The sequence below is a fragment of the Ambystoma mexicanum genome, chromosome 6q (genome assembly GCF_040938575.1).
Source record: "Ambystoma mexicanum isolate Mex_15411 chromosome 6q, UKY_AmexF1_1, whole genome shotgun sequence".
NCBI lineage: Eukaryota > Metazoa > Chordata > Amphibia > Caudata > Ambystomatidae > Ambystoma > Ambystoma mexicanum.
In genome coordinates, this window is record NC_090937.1 from 1,468,430,595 (window position 1) to 1,468,440,379 (window position 9,785).

Below are 9,785 nucleotides of genomic sequence, written 5' to 3' on the forward strand. Positions count from 1 at the left end.
GAGAGGCGGTGCAGCTCTGGTTCTCTGCAATTCAAAAAGGAATCTCCCTATTGGTGGTTCACTTGGCTGGAAAGAAGAAGACTGTGGCGGACGCTCAGAGCAGGCAGAGCACAGTCTCCCAAGAGTGGGAACTAGCTGAGGAAGTCCGTCAAGATATCTTCACCATTTGGGGAACCCCTTAAGTGGATCTGTTTGCGATCAGTATCAATCCAAAGTGCGTACTGTTCTGCTTCAGGGAATTTCCCCCAAGAGGAGCTCTAGGGGACGCATTCGTAGGGGACTGGGAGTTTCCACTCCCGTAAGAGTTTTCTCCAGTCCCTGGCATTCCTCACGTGATCAGGAGGTTGATAAGGTTCGGCAAATCCATGATTCTAATGTCCACCTGGCCCAATCCAGAGCAGTGGTACCTGGATATGTCCACCTGCCCTCCAATGCGCCTTGGCTCTCCATGCAGAGGTCAAGACACTCAACCTTCATGCATGGCTTCTGGGAGGTTGAGATATGTGGATTGGAACTTCCTGGATGACGTTATGGAGATCTTGTTTTCGGCCAGAAGGCCAGCAACAAAATCCTTGTAACACTGCCGTTGGAACCCATTCTGCTGCTGGTGTAGGAAAAAAGATGTTGATCCTCTTATGTGCAGTACACCTATGGTGTTGTCCTTTTTCTTACATTTGGCAAATCTGGGGTTCCAGATTGGGACCATTAAAGGATACTTGGCGGCGCTTTCTATCTTCATGCACACGTCGGAGGAGGTAACATACTTCAAGATACCGTTACTCATACAATTTCTAAAGGGACTTATTAACATGTTTCCTCCATTTCCCGTTCCGATTTGGGATCTTAATCTTGTTCTAAAATGTCTTATGTGAAGATTCCAAGATGGTGGCCGAGATGGGAAGACGTGCGTGAGCGCCGCTCTGTCTCCCCTCCCAGGCCAATTAAGAAAGGCAATAAAGCAGATTTCTTGCCCCACCACTATCCTAGCCTGTGGGTAGGCTCAGTCGATAAGTCGAGCAACTTCACAGGTGAACCAGAGCACTGTAGGGCGAATATCTAGCGAGGCGGAAAGAAACAAAAGGAGAGAAAGCTAGCGGGAAGATCCAGCGGTCCAAGCCAGCGATCCTCGGGGACAAATCCTCTGAGGCGAGCACTGACCGCAAGAAGATTGGGGCCAGAAGACCAACGCCAGAGACCCAGAACCAGAGGGTCACCCGCATCCAGGAATTCCGCGAAGGGGCCGAAGGGGAGCAGCGTATCTCGGTGCACCCTGCCCCCCCGGTCAGAGACGGGCGCCAACACAGAACATACATCAAAGGGTGGCACGAGATGGGACTCAGAGCAGGACCGCGCGAGGCAGTACTTAGTTGGACCCCGCAGCCTACGGAAGACCCCCAGAGCAAATCCTCATCAGGCCTCGCAGCAAATGCGTGGGTGAAGCAGAAATTTAAAGAACCCACACTGCAGATAGAATAACGAAAGGAGGACAGAACGTCGTGAAACTGCACTCTGCCGCCCTGGACAGCGGGAGAAAGGAGTACAGTGTTGAAGCTCGGATGGACAGGGAGGACATCCCTACATATGCCAGCTCCGCATTCACAAAGTAAAAGCAGTAGAAAAAAAGGGAAAATGGTGTTGGTGTGGATCCGGAGCGCAACGCGGGATGTGAGCAATAGAAACACGGTAAGGGGTCCACACTGTGCAACAGGATACTCCCCCACTACCAAACACCAGCCATAGACTGGGGGAGGTGTCCCACAGACAGGCAATAACTGGTACACACCCTGGGGGTACGGAGCATGCATAAGAGCCCACAAGTAGCTCGGACTCCAAGCACAGAGGGATTCACATTCCCATACCCCTGCCCCAATCGGAAAGGGACACATCTGCCAGGGCTCAAGAGAAAACCCATAAGTCACGGAGGCAATCCCCTCCGAGGGCTACAAGCAAAGCAAAGCTGGGACTCCCTCTAATAGAGAAGGAACGCCCTGACGGTCGGATGAGGCTTCAGTAAAAAAGGGTCAATAACTACATGCCCCCCAGGCACATCTTGACAAAAGCCCCGCTACATGAAAGGTGAACAATGTGAGCTCACTATCCGGACCTGCGCAGCCCCCGAAACCGATCTGCCGAAATCGGTGACTCCCTCAGCCGCAACACACAACCAGAGACAGGCAAAGACAACAAGTCAAGGGGAGACAGGGCAATCCCACAGTGGGCCAGTTCAGACCCGGCGTCCACATAGATTGCCCTAATCGCTAGCGGATTAATGAAACCTCACACACATGTCAAAATCCAGGGGAAAACAAACATAAGCCATGGCACAGACCCCACAATCAAGACAGGAACCGAACCTGGTGCAACTCTGGGGTGCGGATCCCACAACACAACCAAAAGGGAAGACCCACTGCGATCAAAGCGCAAGAACAAACCCAGACGCCACTCAATTTGAAACCATGAAAAATGAAATAAGACAAGTGATACAGGAGTAAAAAACTGAAGTGGCGAACCTCACGGAAAGAACAGACACCCTAGAGAAAATCATACAAAACATGGAGGAAGAGACACAACAAAGTGCAGAGACACAGGAGCACCTGGTCCGCTTGACTCACAACCTCGAACTCCAGTGTGAGGACTTAGAAAACCGTTCCAGGAGATCGAAAATCAGGATAATAAACATGGTGGAATCAGTAGAAGACAAAGACCTTAAAGATGCAGTACAGCAAGTTTTCAAGGACATCTCGCATCAGAAGAGGATACGGACGTCCAAATTGACAGGATACACCGGGTGGGACCACAGAGAATGGGAGAACCAGAACCCGCCCTTGCGACGTCCTGGTAGCACTTGCGGCTTATCCTCAAAAAGAGCAGATCCTATGCAAAGTGAGGACAATGGATCATATTCGGAAGAATGGAGTAGACGTACTTCGAATGGACTGTGTCCTCCAACGTATTCCACATCTTTGACATGTAATGTCGACAGCTGTGTACTTCGGAAACTTTTTCAGGGAGAGGGCGTCCTGCGTCGATGGCGTCAGGAAATGTCCCTCGAAGGCCTCTGTCGAGGGCGACGTCACCGATGTTATAATTAGGATGCACAGCGCCTGTAGCCTCAGTTCTGTTTTTTCTGCAAACGTGTTTGCTTCGGAGACCCAGCGAGCCTCGTGTATTCCTCATGAATATGTCTTCTTCTTAGACCCTTCCGACTCGGTGGTCTGGTTTCAAGACTTGCCGGGACTGCAAGTCTAAGATGTCGATTACCGACCCGCTTTGCATTTGTTTGTGGTGCCTGGGCGAGAGTCATGACACCGACGACTGTTCCAAATGCCAGTCGCTGACTGCTAAGGCCTTGCGGGAGCGTAAGGGGAAGCTCCAGGTAGGTAGGGGTTCTAAACCCAGTAAGTCCCATAAAACTTCTTAGGGGATGTCCACCGACGATTAGAGGGGCGACTCTCTGCGTCGGATGGAGTCCCTTGGGTTTCCGTCCCGGAGTAGTTCCCACCATTCATCCTCCTCTTCTCGGCATTCCAGGAACCGCCGGCATCGGTCCCCTTCCCCGTCCTCCTCAGAGGATGGGCCGCAAGGAAAGTGGCATGTCCGACTAAGTCCTCGACTCCGGAGGAATGGGCTGCCTTCAGGGATCAGATGCTGGTGCAGGGCACAGTTCCGTCCGCGCCTTCGGAAGAAGCTGGTAAGGCACGGTCTCGATCCTTGGCTCATAGGCCTTTGGGCTCAGGTCTTCGGCGGGACTCTTATCGGGAACCTTCAAGGTCCCGTTCGGACAAGGCTTAGGATGATTTCAAGAGACGTGCTTCCAGGTCTCGGTCCTCATCCCCAGCGAGACCGCAGCAACCTGGTAAGGGCTTGAGATCGATGTTGACGCTAAAGCCGTCAGTGCCCTCGTCGCCTTCAGGGCCTTTTGGCCCGAATTTTCTGATGAGATCCCTGGTCCTGTGGATCCTCCAAGGAAGGCTACTTTCAAGTCTGTGAGGACTGTTAAGGACTCCAGACCCTCCTCTGTCCCAAGGCAGGACTTTTACCTCCCTCTGGATGACATTTATGAGGTAAAGGAGAGTTCAGATTTCAATTTTGAGCCTGATGTGGCTCCTGCCTTTTCTGGGGACAGTCAAAGAGTTGAGGCAATCTCTTCATGGTGCCAGTGGCTTGGACACTTCTCCTGAGGTAGAATTTTTCAGGCCTGAGCCTGAAGCTCATACTGAGCCATCCTACAGGAGACTGATGGCTGGGGGTCACTGAGTATCTTGGCTGGTCCAGTCCTCCTGAAGCTTTTGTTCAGGATGACTTAATGGATATTTTGGATCAAGGTCCATCCTCTGACCCAGTGTTACCTTTTCATTTGACGTTGCAGAAAAGGGTGGCGGCTGCTTGGCAGACCCCAGAATCTCTTCCGGCAGTCAAATCGTTAACTAAAAAAATACTGCCCTTCCGGTAGCGAGCCCAGCTACCTTTCATCTCACCCCACTTCCGAGAGTTTGGTAATTCAGGCGGCTACGGCCACCTCGAAGTAGGCGGCGTACCCTACCATCCCTCCTGATGGGGACGACAAACGCTTCAACGGTTGGGCATGCAAGGTGTTTTCTGCGGGGAGTATGGTGTTGAAGGCAGCCAACTCCACTTGTACCTTAGCAAGATTTTCACACACTGGAATTGTGTTTCTCTGGCGGCTGAGCATATTCCCAAAGGGGAAGAAAGGGATGGGTTCCTTGCTCTCGTGCAGGATGGCCCGGATGCCATGTGTGAATCCGTACCCGTGGTGGTCGGGGAAATAGGGGTGCCAAAGCCACTCAGGCAGCTGCCTCTTTGCCTTCACCCCACTTTCGAGAGTTTGGTAGTTCAGGCAGCTACGGCCACCTCGAAGTAGGCGGCGTACCCTACCATCCCTCCTGATGGGGACGACAAACGCTTCAACGGTTGGGCATGCAAGGTGTTTTCTGCGGGGAGTATGGTGTTGAAGGCAGCCAACTCCACTTGTGCCTTAGCAAGATTTTCACACACTGGAATTGTGTTTCTCTGGCGGCTGAGCATATTCCCAAAGGGGAAGAAAGGGATGGGTTCCTTGCTCTCGTGCAGGATGGCCCGGATGCCATGTGTGAATCCCTTCAGTCAGGGTTGGACACGGCTGACAGTGTTAGCCGGTCCATGGCTGCCAGCACCGTTATACACAGATATGCGTGGTTGTGGAAGTCGGGTTTTGCTCAGAATGTGCAAGCCCGTCTTTTTAACATGCCCTTTGATGGCGCGCATTTGTTTGGCAGCAAGGCTGACGAGAGCCTTGAGAGGTTGCAGACCTCAAAAGCTGCAGTGAAATCTTTGAGCGCACCTGTGCGTCAACCTCAGCCTTTTTCGTCTTAGCGGACAGCAGTTGAGGGTAGGTTATTTTTTCGTTACTACTTCTCCTTTGGTAGAACAAGAGGAGCTGCCAGTCAAAGGGGTCAGCGTATAAGTACCCGTGGTGGTCGGGGAAATAGGGGTGCCAAAGCCACTCAGGCAGCTGCCTCTTTGCCTTCAGGCGCTGCCACTCCAAAACAAGCATGAGGCAATGTGCCATTGTTCGCGGTTGGGGGCAGACTGTCTCAGCGTCTCGAAGAATTGCGAGCTATTACTTCGGATGTGTGGGTTCTGGATACAATAGCCCACGGCTACTGCCTTCCCTTCCTAAAGTGGCCTCACGACAATCCACAGGGGAATCGCTCTTTGAAGCTTCCAGATCTGCTCATTGTGCAGGAAATCTTGACCCTGCTGGAGAAAGCTGCTATAGAACTGGTGCCTGTAGCGGAGAGGAATAAGGGATGGTATTCCCCATATTTTTTTATTCCAAAGAAAGACGTGAGATTGAGACCCATCTTGGACTTGCGTTGGTTGAACAAACTTCTCAGGAAGGACAAGTTCAAGATGGTCACTCTTTCTCAAGTCCTCCAGGGCCTTCAACTTCAGGTTTGGTTGGTGTCTCTGGACTTACAGGATGCTTACTTTCATGTGCCGATTCATCCAAAGCACAGAAAGTGCCTGATGTTTGCTGCTGGCGACTCGCACTTTCAGTTTCGAGTCCTGACATTCGTATTGATGGATCATCTCATCCTCACCTGCCGCTCCCTCCACAAGCTGGGCTCGGTTCTCAGCGCGACTCTTATCGGGAACCTTCAAGGTCCCGTTCGGACAAGGCTCAGGATGATTGCAAGAAATGTGCATCCAGGTCTCGGTCCTCATCCCCAGCGAGACCGCAGAAACCTGGTAAGGGCTTGAGATCGACGTTGACGCCAAAGCCGTCAGCGCCCCCGTCGCCTTCGGACCCTTTTGGCCAGAATTTACTGATGAGATCCCTGATCCTGTGGATCCTCCAAGGAAGGCTACTTCCAAGTCTGTGAGGACTGTTAAGGACTCCAGACCCTCTTCTGTCCCAAGACAGGACTTTTACCTCCCTCTGGATGACATTTATGAGGAAAAGGAGAGTTCAGATTTTGATTTTGAGCCTGATGTGGCTCCTGCCTTTTCTGGGGACAGTCAATTGGAAGAGTTGAGGCAATCTCTTCATGGTGCCAGTGGCTTGGACACTTCTCCTGAGGTAGAATTTTTCAGGCCTGAGCCTGGGGCTCATACTGAGTCATCCTACAGGAGACTGATGGCTAGGGGTCACTGAGTATCTTGGCTGGTCCTGTCCTCCTGAAGCTTTTGTTCAGGATGACTTAGTGGATATTTTGGATCAAGGTCCATCCTCTGACCCAGTGTTACCTTTTCATTTGAAATTGCAGAAAAGGGTGGCGGCTGCTTGGCAGACCCCAGAATCTCTTCCGGCAGTCAAATCGTTAACTAAAATAAACTGCCCTTCCGGTAGCGAGCCCAGCTACCTTTCATCTCACCCCACTTTCGAGAGTTTGGTAGTTCAGGCGGCTACGGCCACCTCGAAGTAGGCGGCGTACCCTACCATCCCTCCTGATAGGGACGACAAACGCTTCAACGGTTGGGCATGCAAGGTGTTTTCTGCGGGGAGTATGGTGTTGAAGGCAGCCAACTCCACTTGTGCCTTAGCAAGATTTTCACACACTGGAATTGTGTTTCTCTGGCGGCTGAGCATATTCCCAAAGGGGAAGAAAGGGATGGGTTCCTTGCTCTCGTGCAGGATGGCCCGGATGCCATGTGTGAATCCCTTCAGTCAGGGTTGGACACGGCTGACAGTGTTAGCCGGTCCATGGCTGCCAGCACCGTTATACACAGATATGCGTGGTTGTGGAAGTCGGGTTTTGCTCAGAATGTGCAAGCCCGTCTTTTTAACATGCCCTTTGATGGCGCGCATTTGTTTGGCAGCAAGGCTGACGAGAGCCTTGAGAGGTTGCAGACCTCAAAAGCTGCAGTGAAATCTTTGAGCGCACCTGTGCGTCAACCTCAGTGTCATGGTCACTGTTTCCAAGGAGCCAAGACCAGCCCAACGTCCTTGGAAGCAGGCCCCTAACCCTAATCCTAGGCACCAGCCGGTCCCTACTGGGACCTTTTGGACCCTGTCCTGGTGCCGGTGGCGCCAGGCTCATCAAAACCATAGGTCCCGGCACTGGAAGCGCCGGGCTCATAATTGGTGTGAAAGTGCTTGGGTGGACTTACCTGCAGCAGACCATGCTGCTTACTTACCAGCCACTTAGAAGTCCTCTGTGAAACAGGAACTACTTTCTTACCTGGGTGGGGCAGCTCCACTCCCTGGATACAGCACTGGAACTCTTCTGGAAACTGGAACTCTTTTTTTTACCTAGGCGGGCCCGTGGAAGAAGATGCCTCATCACTCCAAGGCTATTTAAACCACACCCGATAGATGAAATGTGCTTCGCGTTATTCTGCATCTGCAGCAGAACGCTCACCGAGTCTGTTCCAGCCTTTCTTCTTTTGATCCTGAACCTGCAAGAATTATACTTACCATTCCTGTACCCGGTCAACATCAGCACCTGCAAAAGACCAGAAACAACAGGTTAGCAAGACGAACTTTACACGCAGTGCTTACTCACCTGATCCATCGGCAGCGGCCGTGTCTCACGCCGCATCTTCGCCTGCAAAGACAAAAGCATTGTTACGTTTACCGGCACGCTGCAAATTCCGGATTTCTTCATTCTGCATCGTCGCCTGTAAAGACAAAGAAAAAGACATTAAGCAGCTATTTACTCACGCCCATCACGCTCATCGCAATCAAACGCCTGCGAATACTCCGGCGTCTCTTTAACACGAACTAATCTGCAAGGAAAGAGACAGTTAGAGCGCTTGCCATACTTACGAATTTCCAGGCGCTTCACTGCCACGCATTTAAAGACTATAAAGACAAAAGGTGTCCGGAAATTTACCGCTCGTGCAGACAACGACGGTAACCATCCTCTGAAGTCAAGAGGCCAATGTTTCACCAGTGAAGGAACTGGCAACGGCACCCTGCACTAGACGCAGACGGAGAGCCCAGCATTCACCTATCTAAGAAACCTCACCCTTCGAGTTCGACACACAGTGCGAAGAGGTTCGACCCCAGAAGCCAATCGAGTCCTGCACATCACTTTTCGAGTCACAGACACCTTCCTGCCAAGACCCGCGCCTCCGTGGGAATCAGGTGAGCGTTACAGAACGCGAAGCCCACCACAAAACTCCTACCCAGGCGCAATGGAAACCTCATACACTGATCAATTAGCCCGGTTGCTCGGGGAATTAAGAGCTGAAGTACATGCAGCTCGTCAGGAAACGAACTCTCTAAGAAGAGAACTGATCATTTCCAAGGAGCGGACTGAGGACCTCGCTAGGCAGTTGCTACAAACACAGGCAGGACAGACACCTTTGCCCGCTCCAGGAGGAAGTTATCCTTCTGCATCATCTTTATATCCAGTGCAAATCAACCTGCCCGATAATGTGTCTTGGCTCCGCCCGAACGCTTTTCTGGTGATCCAAAGAAATTTGCGGTGTTCATCAACCAGTGCCGCTTACACTTCTTATGTCGACCAGTTGCTTTCCCAACAGACCAGACCAAGGTGGCTTTCGTGCTTTCTTATCTCAGTGGCAGCGCTGCAGATTGGTCGATCCCTTTAGTCACCCAGGATGATCCGGTTTTACATGATTTTCAGGCCTTCCAGTCCAGCATGGAGAAACTGTTTGCAAGACACGCACAAGGGCAGGCCTTGGACAATGAACTGCTTTCATTACGACAAGGTAATCAAGACCTCTTGACTTATATAGCCTCATTCAACAGACTTATAGTGGAAACTCAATGGCCCGAGGATAAGAGAATAACGCTTTTCTACAGAGGCCTGCGTGGAGAGCTCAAGGATGTGTTAGCTCAAGTTGTGAATCCTCCACAAGATTGCTCAGACTATATTGACTTAGTTGTCCAATTGGACCACAGACTACAGAACAGGAAGGCAGATCGTTCCAAATTTGATACCCGAGTCTTTTCTAAACCACCAACCTCTACTAGGGGAGCTGACACGGTGGAACCCATGCAAATAGGGGGCATGAAAGGACCTTTAACCCAGAAAGAGCGGGAAAGAAGAAGGCAGCTGCAACTATGCCTCTATTGCGGAAACCCAGGACACTTTCTTCGGGACTGTCCAGTGAAACCAGCTAAGAAGGCTGTAGGAGCCGTGGATACCTGTACCACAAATTCTGAGCAGGGAAACGACCTAGCCCGACAAGAGTAGAGGTCCTCTTGCCGAGCGTTAAGATCTGTCCCGTGACCTCGCATTTCGTGGTACCCATGGTCCTCATTAGTCCTGACCGTCCAGATCGTTTGCATGCAATTGAAGCTTACATCG